Raw genomic sequence first — 12,461 nt, forward strand, 5'->3', positions numbered from 1 at the left:
CTTTTTGCCAACCGCCACCGTCGTGTTGGTCCTCGGCTTTCTGTTGGGGATTTGGTGTGGTTGTCTTCTCGTTTTGTCCCTATGAGGGTCTCTTCTCCTAAGTTTAAGCCTCGGTTTATCGGCCCGTATAAGATATTGGAGATTCTTAACCCTGTTTCCTTCCGTTTGGACCTCCCTGCATCCTTTTCTATTCATAATGTTTTTCATCGGTCATTATTGCGCAGGTATGAGGTACCGGTTGTGCCTTCCGTTGAGCCTCCTGCTCCGGTGTTGGTTGAGGGTGAGTTGGAGTACGTTGTGGAGAAAATCTTGGACTCTCGTGTTTCCAGACGGAGACTCCAGTATCTGGTCAAGTGGAAGGGATACGGCCAGGAGGATAATTCTTGGGTGAATGCATCTGATGTTCATGCCTCCGATCTGGTTCGTGCCTTTCATAGGGCCCATCCTGATCGCCCTGGTGGTTCTGGTGAGGGTTCGGTGCCCCCTCCTTGAGGGGGGGGTACTGTTGTGAATTTGGATTCTGGGCTCCCCCGGTGGCTACTGGTGGAATTGAACTGGTGTCTTCATCTTCTCTGTTCACCTGTTCCCATCAAGATGTGGGAGTCGCTATATAACCTTGCTGCTCTGTTAGTTGCTTGCCGGTCAACAATGTTATCAGAAGCCTCTCTGTGCTTGTTCCTGCTCCTAGACAACTACTAGATAAGTTGGACTCTTGTCCATGTTTGTTTTTGCATTTTGTTCCAGTTCACAGCTGTAGTTTCGTTACTGTGTCTGGAAAGCTCTTGTGAACAGGAATTGCCACTCTGGTGTTATGAGTTAATGCCAGAGTTTTAAAGTAATTTCTGGATGGTGTTTTTGATAGGGTTTTCAGCTGACCATGAAAGTGTCCTTTCTGTCTTCTGCTATGTAGTAAGTGGACCTCAAATTTGCTAAACCTATTTTCATACTACGTTTGTTATTTCATCTCAACTCACCGCCAATACATGTGGGGGGCCTCTGTCTCCTTTCGGGGTATTTCTCTAGAGGTGAGCTAGGACTAATATTTTCCTCTGCTAGCTTTATTTAGTCCTCCGGCTGGTGCTGGGCATCTAGAATCAACGTAGGCATGCTACCCGGCCACTGCTAGTTGTGCGTTAGGTTTAGTTCATGGTCGGCTCAGTTCCCATCTTCCAAGAGCTAGTTCCTATATATGCTTATGCTATGTTCTCTTGCCATTGAGATCATGACACTGAGTCCCTTCTCCCTCTTACAGACATAGACTCCCTTCATGACACAGATTCTGCTGCCACTTTTTATAACACCACAATAACAGCAACACTCGATTTGGCTGCCCCGCTCATGCATAGCAAAACTTGTACAATCAACAGGCAGCCCTGGCTGACCAGCCTGACCAAAGAACTGAGATGTTCTTCCAGGGTCGCTGAGCAGAGATGGAAGCGATCCCGCTCTGCCGACCACTTCACTACATACAAGCAGTCCATCGCCAGCTTCAAGTCCATGATCACTGCCGCAAAACAAACTTACTTCTCATCTCTCATATCCTTCCTGTTTCACAACCCTAAACAACTTTTCAAAATTTTCAATTCACTACTCCATCCCCCTGCACCTCCTCCCTCCCCTCTCATTTCTGCTAAAGACTTTGGCTCTTTCTTTAAACAGAAGATCGATACGATCAGAGATAGCTTTGGCCCACAGCGCGCAATGCCCCTCATAGCTGCTCAACACTGTTCCTCCAAAACCAGCTTCTCCACCACGACAGAAGATCAGCTCTCCACTCTCCTGTCAAGATCACACCTCACCACTTGCAAGCTTGACCCACTCCCGTCCCACCTCATCCCTAACCTTGCCACGGTCTTCATCCCAACCCTACCACACCTCTTCAACCTCTCACTGACAACAGGAGTCTTCCCCTCATCCTTCAAACATGCCAAGATCACACCCATCCTCAAAAAGCCCTCCCTCAACCCATCCTCTGTGTCTAGCTATCGCCCTATATCTCTTCTCCCTTACACCTCAAAACTACTGGAACAACATGTCCATTTTGAACTGTCCTCCCACCTCTCATCCTGCTCCCTCTTTGACCGGTTACAATCTGGCTTCTGACCCCATCACTAAACTGAAACTGTGCTAACTAAAGTCACCAATGACCTACTAAATGCCAAGAGCAAGCGACACTACTCTGTCCTCCTTCTCCTGGACCTGTCTTCTGCCTTTGACACTGTGGACCACTTCCTTCTGCTACAGATCTTCTCATCTCTTGGCATCACAGACTTGGCCCTATCCTGGATCTCGTCACATCTAACAGACCGAACATTCAGTGTCTCCCTCCCCCACACCACCTCCTCACATCACCCCTTGTCTGTCGGTGTTCCTCAAGGCCCTGTTCTAGGACCCCTACTCTTCTCCATCTACACCTTCGGCCTGGGAATAGAATCCCACGGTATGCAGTATCATCTCTATGCCGATGACACGCAAATCTACCTATCCGGACCTGACCTCAACTCCTTACTTACCAAAATCCCACACTGTCTGTCTGCTATCTCGGCCTTCTTTTCTGCTCGCTTTCTAAAACTGAATATGGACAAAACAGAATTAATCATCTTTCCCCCATCTCACTCTACCCCTCCACCAGACCTCCACCAGACCTATCCATCAATGTCAATGGCTGCTCACTTTCCCCAGTCAAACACGCCCATGCCTCGGGGTGATCCTTGCTTCCTGCCGTCTCAAACTCAAAAAAAATTCCCGGATCCGTGCATTCCTTGACCATGACACCACAAAAACACTAGTGCACAACCTTATCATCTCCCACCTTGACTACTGCAACCTCCTACTCTCTGGCCTCCCCTCTAGTGCTCTGGCACCACTCCAATCCATTCTACACTCTGCTGCCCGACTAATCTACCTGTCTCCCCACTATTCCCCAGCCTCTCTCCTATGCCAAACCCTTCACTGGCTTAGTATCACCCAGAGACTCAAGTTCAAAACCCTTACTATGACATACATCCACAACCTGTCTCCTCCATACATCTGCGACATGGTCTCCCAGGACTTAACTACACGCAACCTCCGATCCTCTCAAGATCTCCTTCTCTACTCCCCTCTCATCTCTTCTTCTCACAACCGCATCCAAGACTTCTTCCGTGCTTCCCCCATACTCTGGAACTCTCTACCACAACACATCAGACTCTCTCCTACCATAGAAACCTTCAAAAAGAACCTGAAGACTCGCCTATTCCAACAAGCCTACAGCCTGCAGTGATCCTCAACCTAGTAAACTACCACACAACCAGCTCTACTCTCTCCTAGTGCATCCTCGCCCATCCCCTGCAGACTGAGCCCTCACGGGCAGGGTCTTCCCTCCTTCTGTACCTGTTAGTGCCTTCTTTTTTGCTCATGTTTAATGTATTTGTCTATATTTGCCCCTTTTCACATGTAAAGCGCCATGGAATAAATGGCGCTATAAAAATGTATAATAATAATAATTAGTACAGTATGGGGAAAGACATAGGCTGACTATTGCTGTTTCCCCTCCTACGTTGTTGCATTTTTGGTGACATTTGTCAGTACATTTCATTAATTGAATCCTGACCTGGAGATCAGGATAAGTACCGTATGTGACTTTCCTTTATCGCTTTTACGTTTTGATCTTGGATTTAGTTAAAGAAACAACAGACAAATCTGTACCAATACTGCCTGGTATAAATGGGGAACATTTTCAGCCTAGAATGATTGTCAGTCTTCTAACCATAGTCTTTTCCATGTGGTTGCTGTGCCGCATATCCCTATCAAACTGTCAGTTTTAGGTTACGCAGGACTTCAACTGAAGACAGTTGCCAATGAACTGTGGACAGAGAAGAAGTACGAAGATTTGGAAGAACAGACATGACTACTACTACATAAAGGGACCTTAATACACTGTTAACCCTTTGGTCCTCATGCATTAATATTGTATCAAAGAAACAAAAATCAAGTTGCCAAAAGAAAGTGATAGATTGTTGTGACTAAGGATATAACACAGAGACATAACGTCTAGCCTATACAACAGGTGAGATGCGATGGCAATGAAAAACTACAGCAATCAGTTTTTTTCCATATCACATTTTTCACTAAAAATAACATTGAGAAATTTTGCACTTTTTCAAACTGGCAACTGGGATTATTTTAGACTCTTATGTTCTGTTAAATCTGGAAACTTACATGAACATTAGCAGCAAATTTAGCTTTATCTTTTGTATTAAAGCATCTGATGAGTGTATGCAATGGGCACAGCACAGGAAGGGGCACGGCGGAGATCAACTATTGTGATTGGTGGATCCTGTGTTATCAGGTAGTTATAGAGGTGTTACCTGTCCTTAATGATAATGAGCCAGATGAAACCTGGAAGTAATAAGCTAAGAAAACCCAAGTTGCCAGTTTGATTTTTTTTTTTTAAAGGGAACCTGTCACCCCCAAAATCTAAGGTGAGCTAAGCCCACCGGCATCAGGGGCTTATCTACAGCATTCTGTAATGCTGTAGATAAGACGCCGATGTATCCTGAAAGATGAGAAAAAGAGGATAGATTATACTCACCCAGGGGCGGTCCCGGTTCTGTTCTAGTCCGATGGGTGTCGCGGTCCGGTCCGGGGCCTCCCATCTTCTTACGATGATGTCCTCTTCTTGTCTTCAGGCTGCGGCTCCGGCTCAGGCATACTTTGTCTGCCCTGTTGAGGGCAGAGCAAAGTACTGCAGTGCGCAGGTGCTGGGAAAGGTCAGAGAGGCCCAGCACCTGCGTACTGCAGTACTTTCCTGTCCCCTCAACAGGGCAAAACAGTACGCCTGCGCCAAAGCAGCAGCCTGAAGACAAGAAGAGGACATCATCGTAAGAAGATGGGAGGCCCCGGACCGCGACGCCCATCGGACCAGAACAGAACCAGGACCGCCCCTGGGTGAGTATAGTCTAACCTCTTTTTCTCATCTTTCAGGATACATCGGGGGCTTATCTACAGCATTACAGAATGCTGTAGATAAGCCCCTGATGCCGGTGGGCTTAGCTCACCTTCGAATTTGGGGGTGACAGGTTCCCTTTAATACAGATCATAATCTGAAAAATCTGCCCAAAATGGTATTTTTTAATTAAAAAAATACATAACAGCAATTTATTGCCCTGCAATCATGTTGCCATGTATACCCTTAAAGTCCAAACAAATAAACCAAAAAATCTGGCACAATACAAAAAAGAAACATTACAGAGTTGCATTCTTTTTGTATGTCCAGAACTGAATAGCTTACATCATTAAATAGGTTTATAAGCCCTTTAAACAGAATTCACTGTTCTGCGGTACACAGGAGACCACCCCATTTACAGAAATTATGCAGCGTATACTTACATCTACCCTGAATATTTGTCTTGAATGTGAACGTCAAAAAAAAAAGTGCATATAATGTGCATAATAATGGATAAATCATAGTAATACAGAAAGAACACAATGTGAGTAACAGTTCTCCAATTTCACAGTGGAATTTAGAATTGCTGAAAGGAACACATAAGCCAGCCAAGCTGCGAGCACCAATATGAAAACCAAGATGTGGCATCTGCACAACCATGATCTCCTCTAAATGTGGCATCTCTGATCACTGGTAATGCATATGGATTTGATGGCAACTAGCAAAGCACACCATGAATAATGAAAAATAAAACCCCAAAATCATGACTTAAAAATCATGACTTTAGTGTAGACATAAATGTAAAAAGTCATTTGCTGATTTACTTCAGAAGACCAATTTTTTGTTTCTTTCTTTCTATTCTAATCATCTGCTGCTATGACTTATACCTACCTTCCAACCTATTGTGACTATGACAGGAAAACTAATGAGGCTAGAAGACTGGAGAATGATTGATACTCTGAGAGTGAACAGGAAAAACAGTGGTTACGCTTTCTGAGACCTGCTGAAGAAGAAAATGTTAAGAGAGTAACACTGTCAGTAATCTGCGAAACACTTCATATAGAAGGACCTTTAGAAAAAGAACAGCAATGACCCGATCTATCTGAAGAACCTCTCAAGTATTTCATAATGCTCTGAATGCTAAGCTTACAATTAAGGCCTGCCAGTCATAAAACCACTAATTGTATTACTACAGACAAAGGAACATTAAGACAGTAAAGAAGCATAAAGATTTACTCTGGGCGAGAGTGTGCAGGGAGCAGTTATATTACCAAGGAGACTTAAATGGATTCTGTCACCAAGGTTTTGCCATTTAATCTGAGAGCAGTATAATGTAGTGGCTGAGAACCTGATTCCAGTGATGTGTCACTTACTAGGCTGGCTGTGCGTTGTTGTTTCAATAAAATCAGTGATTTATCAGCAAGAGATTATCACTACAGGAATAGTTGTCTCGTACCTCCTAGTCCTCCTGCTCTGGGTAACTCCGCCTTCACCACTGATTAGTAGCTGTCTGTCAACATACAATGCGCAGAGAAAAAGGTGTGGGCGGGGTTATATAGGATTCGGCTTTTAGAGCATTGCTGCAGCACAAAAAAAAATATTCCATTACAACTGCTGCACCCAGTAAACTAAGTGACACTATCCTAGAATCAGGGTATCTGTCCCTACATTATTCTGCTTTCAGACTAGGTAGCAAAAACCTGCTGACAGATTCCCTTTAAGGTCCGTTTGCATGGACCAACTGGCCACACGATACATCCACTGACTAGTAAAACCATGCCGATCGGTGGTCATCTAAATGGCTGTTTACTCAAGAACACCAAAGAAAACGATGTGCACTGTGCGATCTGTAACAAATAAGCTGCCATTGTTCTCAGCAGCACGAGACCTGTTTACACAGGACAATGCACGGCCGAAAACGATAATATCATAAGATCATTTCATACTATTAACGACATTTTGTTAATTCATAGGGTGATCGAATACACTGCAAGATAATCGTGAGATGAGAATTTTTAAGACCATACATTCACAATTATCTTTCAGTGTAAATGTAGCTTTCATTTGTACCTTAAGGCCACGTTCACACGATCAGTATTTGGTCAGTATTTTACCTCAGTATTTGTAAGCCAAAACCAATGCAGTGCATTTTCACTGCGTCTCTTGAACACAGGTAAATCCTCATGTGATCACTGAACCGTGCAGATTCACCGAGTCCAATACATTTCTACTGATTGCATTTCTGTTGTGGAGACTGGCATCTCTGAAAGAAAAATGGACATGCTGCAGTCCTGAAAGACGCACCTCATGTCAGTGTCCACGGGTGATCTGCAGGCGACTATGGAGGCATAGTGCACATGATATTTCTAGAAATCCCATCCACTATGCTGTAACATCTGGCCGCTGCGGGTTTCACACTGTGCAAATACGCAGCGTCAAACCCGCAGCAATTACTGGTCGTGGGCACATACCCTAATAGAAACGCGTCACCACTTCTGCATTTTTCACCATTTCCTGGTTTTGGATTAAAATACTGAAGAAAAGTACTGACAAAATACTGAATGTGTGAATGTGGCCTAAAAAGAAGTTGGCCGCGTTTATCTAACTAAAAATACCTGAATGACAAGTAGGTAGATCTTTCTAAAGGTGCTTTCCCAAATGGTAGACTGCTTTAAGTTTATGAAGGAGTAAATTAAAAAAGAAATAGGAAACGTAGAACCACTGATATCCAACCCCACACCTCGTTACTAGCCACTTACTAATATGGCTTTAAAGGGAACCTGTCACCCCCAAAATCGATGGTGAGGTAAGCCCACCGTCATCAGGGGCTTATCTACAGCATTCTGTAATGCTGTAGATAAGCGCCCGATGTTACCTGAAAGAGGAGAAAAAGAGGTTAGATTATACTCACCCAGGGGCAGTCCCGCTGCGGTCCGGTCAAATGGGTGTCTCAGGTCCGCTCCGGCGCCTCCTATCTTCATTCCATGACGTCCTCTTCTGGTCTCCGCGCCGCGGCTTCGGCGCAGGCGTACTTTGCCCTGTTGAGGGCAGAGCAAAGTACTGTAGTGCGCAGGCACCGGGCCTCTCTGACCTTACCGACGCCTGTGCACTGCAGTACTTTGCTTTGCCCTCAACAGGGCAGACAAAGTACGCCTGCGCCGAAGCCGCGGTGCGAAGACCGGAAGAGGACGTCATGGAATGAAGATGGGAGGCGCTGTACCGGACCTGAGATGCCCATCGGAGCGGGACCGTTCCTGGGTGAGTATAATTTAATGTCTTTTTCTCCTCTTTCAGGTAACATCGGCGGCTTATCTACAGCATTACAGAATGCTGTAGATAAGCCCCTGATGCCGGTGAGCTTACCTCACCATCGATTTTGGGGGTGACAGGTTCGCTTTAACACCCTCATAAATGGCCAATTTACATTTTTTCCTCCCTTTCTTCCAAGAGACATAACTTTTGCTTTATTTGAGGGCCGAATTGTTCTTTTAACTGTCACCATTCATTTTATCACATATTGTACTGAAAAACGGGCAACAAAATCTAAGTTCGTTGAAATTGCGAAAGAAAAGCAATGCTCACATTGATTTTTGGGGATTGTTTTTAGGGCGTACATTGTGTGGCAATATTATTCTCCTCATCAGTGTAATTATGGTGATAAATTAACTGGACAAGTTTGGTAATTCTCTTAGTGGTGAAAAAAAATCTTAATTTTGAAAAAAAAAAAATTATTTGCCTGTCGCCATTTTGGAAAGCAAATAATGATTACCGTACATTTTTCAGTCTATGGAGTTGTGTGAGGGCTTATTTTTCCGCAGTGAGACGTTTTTATTGATACTGTTTTGGCATATACGACATTTCGATTGCTTCTTACAGCATTTTTGTGGCACTGCAGCGGCCCAAAAAACGCAATTTTGGCGGTTTAAATTTTTTTCTGTTTATGCTGTTCACCAATTGGATTACTAATTTCTATATTTTGATAGATCGGACTTTTCTGGATACGGCAATATCACATATGTGTCTTTTAAAAAAAAATGCTATCCTATTAGCCATATTTTTAATGGTGAAAATGGGTAGTGATTTGAACTTTTAAGCCCTAGCCTTCAGTAGTTTTAAGTACGGTACATTTTTTGTGGATGAAGTGCAGCGTTTTCTTTCAACATGACAAAATAAAATGTTTTTTTTATTTGTTCATATTATTAACTGGGAAAATGGGAGTAAGTTAAACTCGTATGTATATATATATATATATATATATATTTTTTTTTTTTTCATTATTTCTTATTCTCCTTAGGGAACTTGAATCCGTGAACATTTGACTGCTTATACTATATTCTGCAACATTGCAATATTGACGTTTGCAGTTGAATTTATATCTTCCTACGCTTCATAGGAGAACCAACATGTCAGTGAGGAGGCCTTCAGCAGGCCCCCAGTTGCTATGGTAAGACAGCATGGTGAGTGGGAGATGGAGGTCAATAGAGGACAATGATTGACAGTGGCATTTAGATAGTTAAACAGCAGTGATCTGAGCTAGCTTCAGTCGCTGTTTTTACAAGTACCGTATTTTTCACACCATAAGATGCACTTTTTTCCCAAAAAATTTGGGAGGAAAATGGGGGGTGAGTCTTATAGTGCGAACACAGGCTTACCGGGGGGGTTGCGGCAGCGGAATCGGCGGCAGAGGTGTGGCGATGCTGCAGCGGTGGGCGGTCCGGAGTGTACCTGAGCAGGGTCCCTTGCTCATGATGCAGGTGGCAGAAATGTGTCCACGCCGCCTGCTTTTTGATGATATTTTAATTTTGTGGGAAACATGTGTACTATGAGACTTACATACAGGATGGCTTTACAAGTGCAGACTTCACAGCCAGACTTGTTGTTATATCAGGTGGTCGGGACTACGCAACCAGATTAATGTTATAAGGAAAGGTTAAGACTTCTAGCCAGACTACTGTTATATGTGGTGGTCCAGAATACTGGCATGTCTCTAATAAAGAAAGATCAAGATTTCATGACCTTTTTGCTATTATAGGAAGGTTTTCAAACTACATAGCCAGCCTGTTGTGATGGGATGAGGTTCAAAGTAGACATACAGACTGCCATTATAGTAGAAGGTCCAGACTGCTGTTATAGGTGGAGATCTAGATTCCATAACCAAACTGCTCCATTTGAGGAGGAGCTCTAGACTACACAACCAGAATGCTGGTATAGCATGATATCCATACAACACTACTAGACTGTTGGTAGAAGAAGAGGCTCAGAGTTCTGTTATGGGGGTGTGCTAATCTACACAACCACACTGCTGTAATAGAAAAAAGGTCAAGAATACACAACCACAGGGCTGATATCGAAAGAGATCTAAAATACACCGCAAGATTGCAGGTATATCCAGCTTTCCACACTTCAAAGCTAACCTGGTGTTACAGAGGAGGTCCAGACTGCACAGCTAGACTGCTGTCAAAGGGAGTGCTCCAATTTACGTATCTACAATACTGCTGTTATAAGGGGAGGTCCAGACTACATTTTTAGACTGCTGTTGCGAGGTTGATCCAGATTTGCACAACCAGACTGCTTTTATTGCTGGGTATAAAATACAAAGCTAGAGAGGTGGCACTGGTGGTAGCCAGCTTGATACTATAAGCGGATGGGAATCCAGACTATACAAGCAGACAGCTGTAATAGGAAAAGGTCAATATACAGTCAATCTGCTGATACAGAGGGGAGTCTAGACTACATAGCCATACTGCTATCATATGATAAGGCCCAGACTGCTGTGCTAGAAGGAGGCCTAGATTACAGTCAGACCACTGTCATAGAGGCTGGACCAGACTACACAACCGGACTGCTTTATAGGGAGAAGTCCAGACTACACAACCAAACTGCAGTTATATAGAGAGGTCTAGACTGCACCACCAGATTGCTGGTATGAAGGCTGTCTCAACCATGAAGCCTGACTGCTATTTTAGGGCTCGCCCCAGACTGCTCACTCAGGCTTCTGTTTTAGAATGATTTGACCAGCTATTTATTAAAAATCAAGTATAATTCAACCTATGAGTTAAATAAATTGATTGTATAATTTCTTTAACTACTTCAAGACCACCCATAGACTATAAACGTCAGCCCCAGTTCTACTCTGCAGTAATATTTTAAACCGTCACTGCATAATAAAGCTGCTGCCTGACATTGTGCAGCCACAAAGATATAGAGCCGGCTATCGTATACAGCCAGACTCCCTGCAGAGAAGGCAGACATGATTTATTATCATGTCTACCTTCTCCATCGCTATATATATATTTTTTTAAGAACTGTAAAAAGCTTGTGTATGATAAAACCCGTAAATATGACTGGTTAGGAAGGGAGGAAAATGGCCTGGCCTTGAAATGGTTAGGGTTTAACCATGGCTAATATATATATATATATATATATATATATATATATATATATATATATATATATATATTACTATGGGTCTGAAACAAACAGGTAATTAGTTGCTAATAGAGACAACCACTGGCCTGTTCTGCTCAGCCACCGACCTCTCCTGCCAACGATTCAGCTGCTCCATGTCAACAGAGCAGCTCTTGTTCTTCCGGCCTGCTCTGTCGACATGGCGTTACTGCTGACTGTCAAAAAGGAAGACGTCAGCAGTCATGCCGCGTCAACAAAGCAGAGTGGATCAGAAGCCGCTGCTCTCTCAACGTGATGTCAGCGGAAGCCACTGAATCGGTGACCGCTCTGTGCCAGCAGAGATTGGAGCTGGGCACAACAGGCCGTTAGTTTGCAACTATCTGCCTGACAGCTCAAAGTAAAAAAAATTATATAGTCATGGACAACTCGTTTAAAGGGGTTGTCCACTACTCGGACAACCCCTTCTCAATCCCTATGTCTGCCTCAAAACAGTAAGATTTATATTCAGAGGGTGTTGTTCCCGTTGCGTCAGCTCTTCCAGGGCTTGCGTGACGTTGTTAAGTCACAAGATCCCTGAGGCCAATCAGCAGCTGCATTACTCTCCCCACCTTCAGACGTATTACATACATTCAAGGGAAATGGAGAGCAGCAGCAATGGCGCTGGCAACGGAGGTGAGTGTAAGTGTTAATATTTTACTGGAGACAAACATGGATTGAGAAGGCATTTACGGTTTTGAAAAAATAAAGTGCACATGTATTCCACTTTATATAAGTAAAACATTTTTTCAATGCTTGTCTCCCCCATTTAACACACAAAGAAGTATACAATTAGAGATTACAGGAAATTAAAAAATATCAAACGTCCTTCATGATACTTTTTAGATGAGCTATCCCTAGGTGAGATATTAATTGACAAGATTAGTAGAATCTATGCTCTAAACACAAGCATGATATTATAGATTACAATACCCTGTAGTATATAGGCATACAAAGCTAGTAACATTGAGTTTCGACACAACATCAAAATGTAATTTTACTTTAGCACTAATTCATATAAAAATTGAATTTGAACCATTGAACATTGTACACCTGTATACTCATGGGCATGTAAGACAAAAACCTTTTT

The 12,461-nt window shown here is 43.3% G+C and overlaps 1 protein-coding gene across 10 annotated transcripts in view; it reads right to left on the minus strand.

Moving 5' to 3' along the window:
- Positions 1 to 12,461, minus strand: part of MAPK10 (mitogen-activated protein kinase 10) — a 361,444-nt gene that overhangs the window by 92,801 nt on the left and 256,182 nt on the right. The gene's annotated exons all lie outside the window — the stretch shown is intronic.

This window comes from Ranitomeya variabilis, chromosome 1 (assembly GCF_051348905.1).
Source record: "Ranitomeya variabilis isolate aRanVar5 chromosome 1, aRanVar5.hap1, whole genome shotgun sequence".
Taxonomy (NCBI): Eukaryota; Metazoa; Chordata; class Amphibia; order Anura; family Dendrobatidae; genus Ranitomeya; species Ranitomeya variabilis.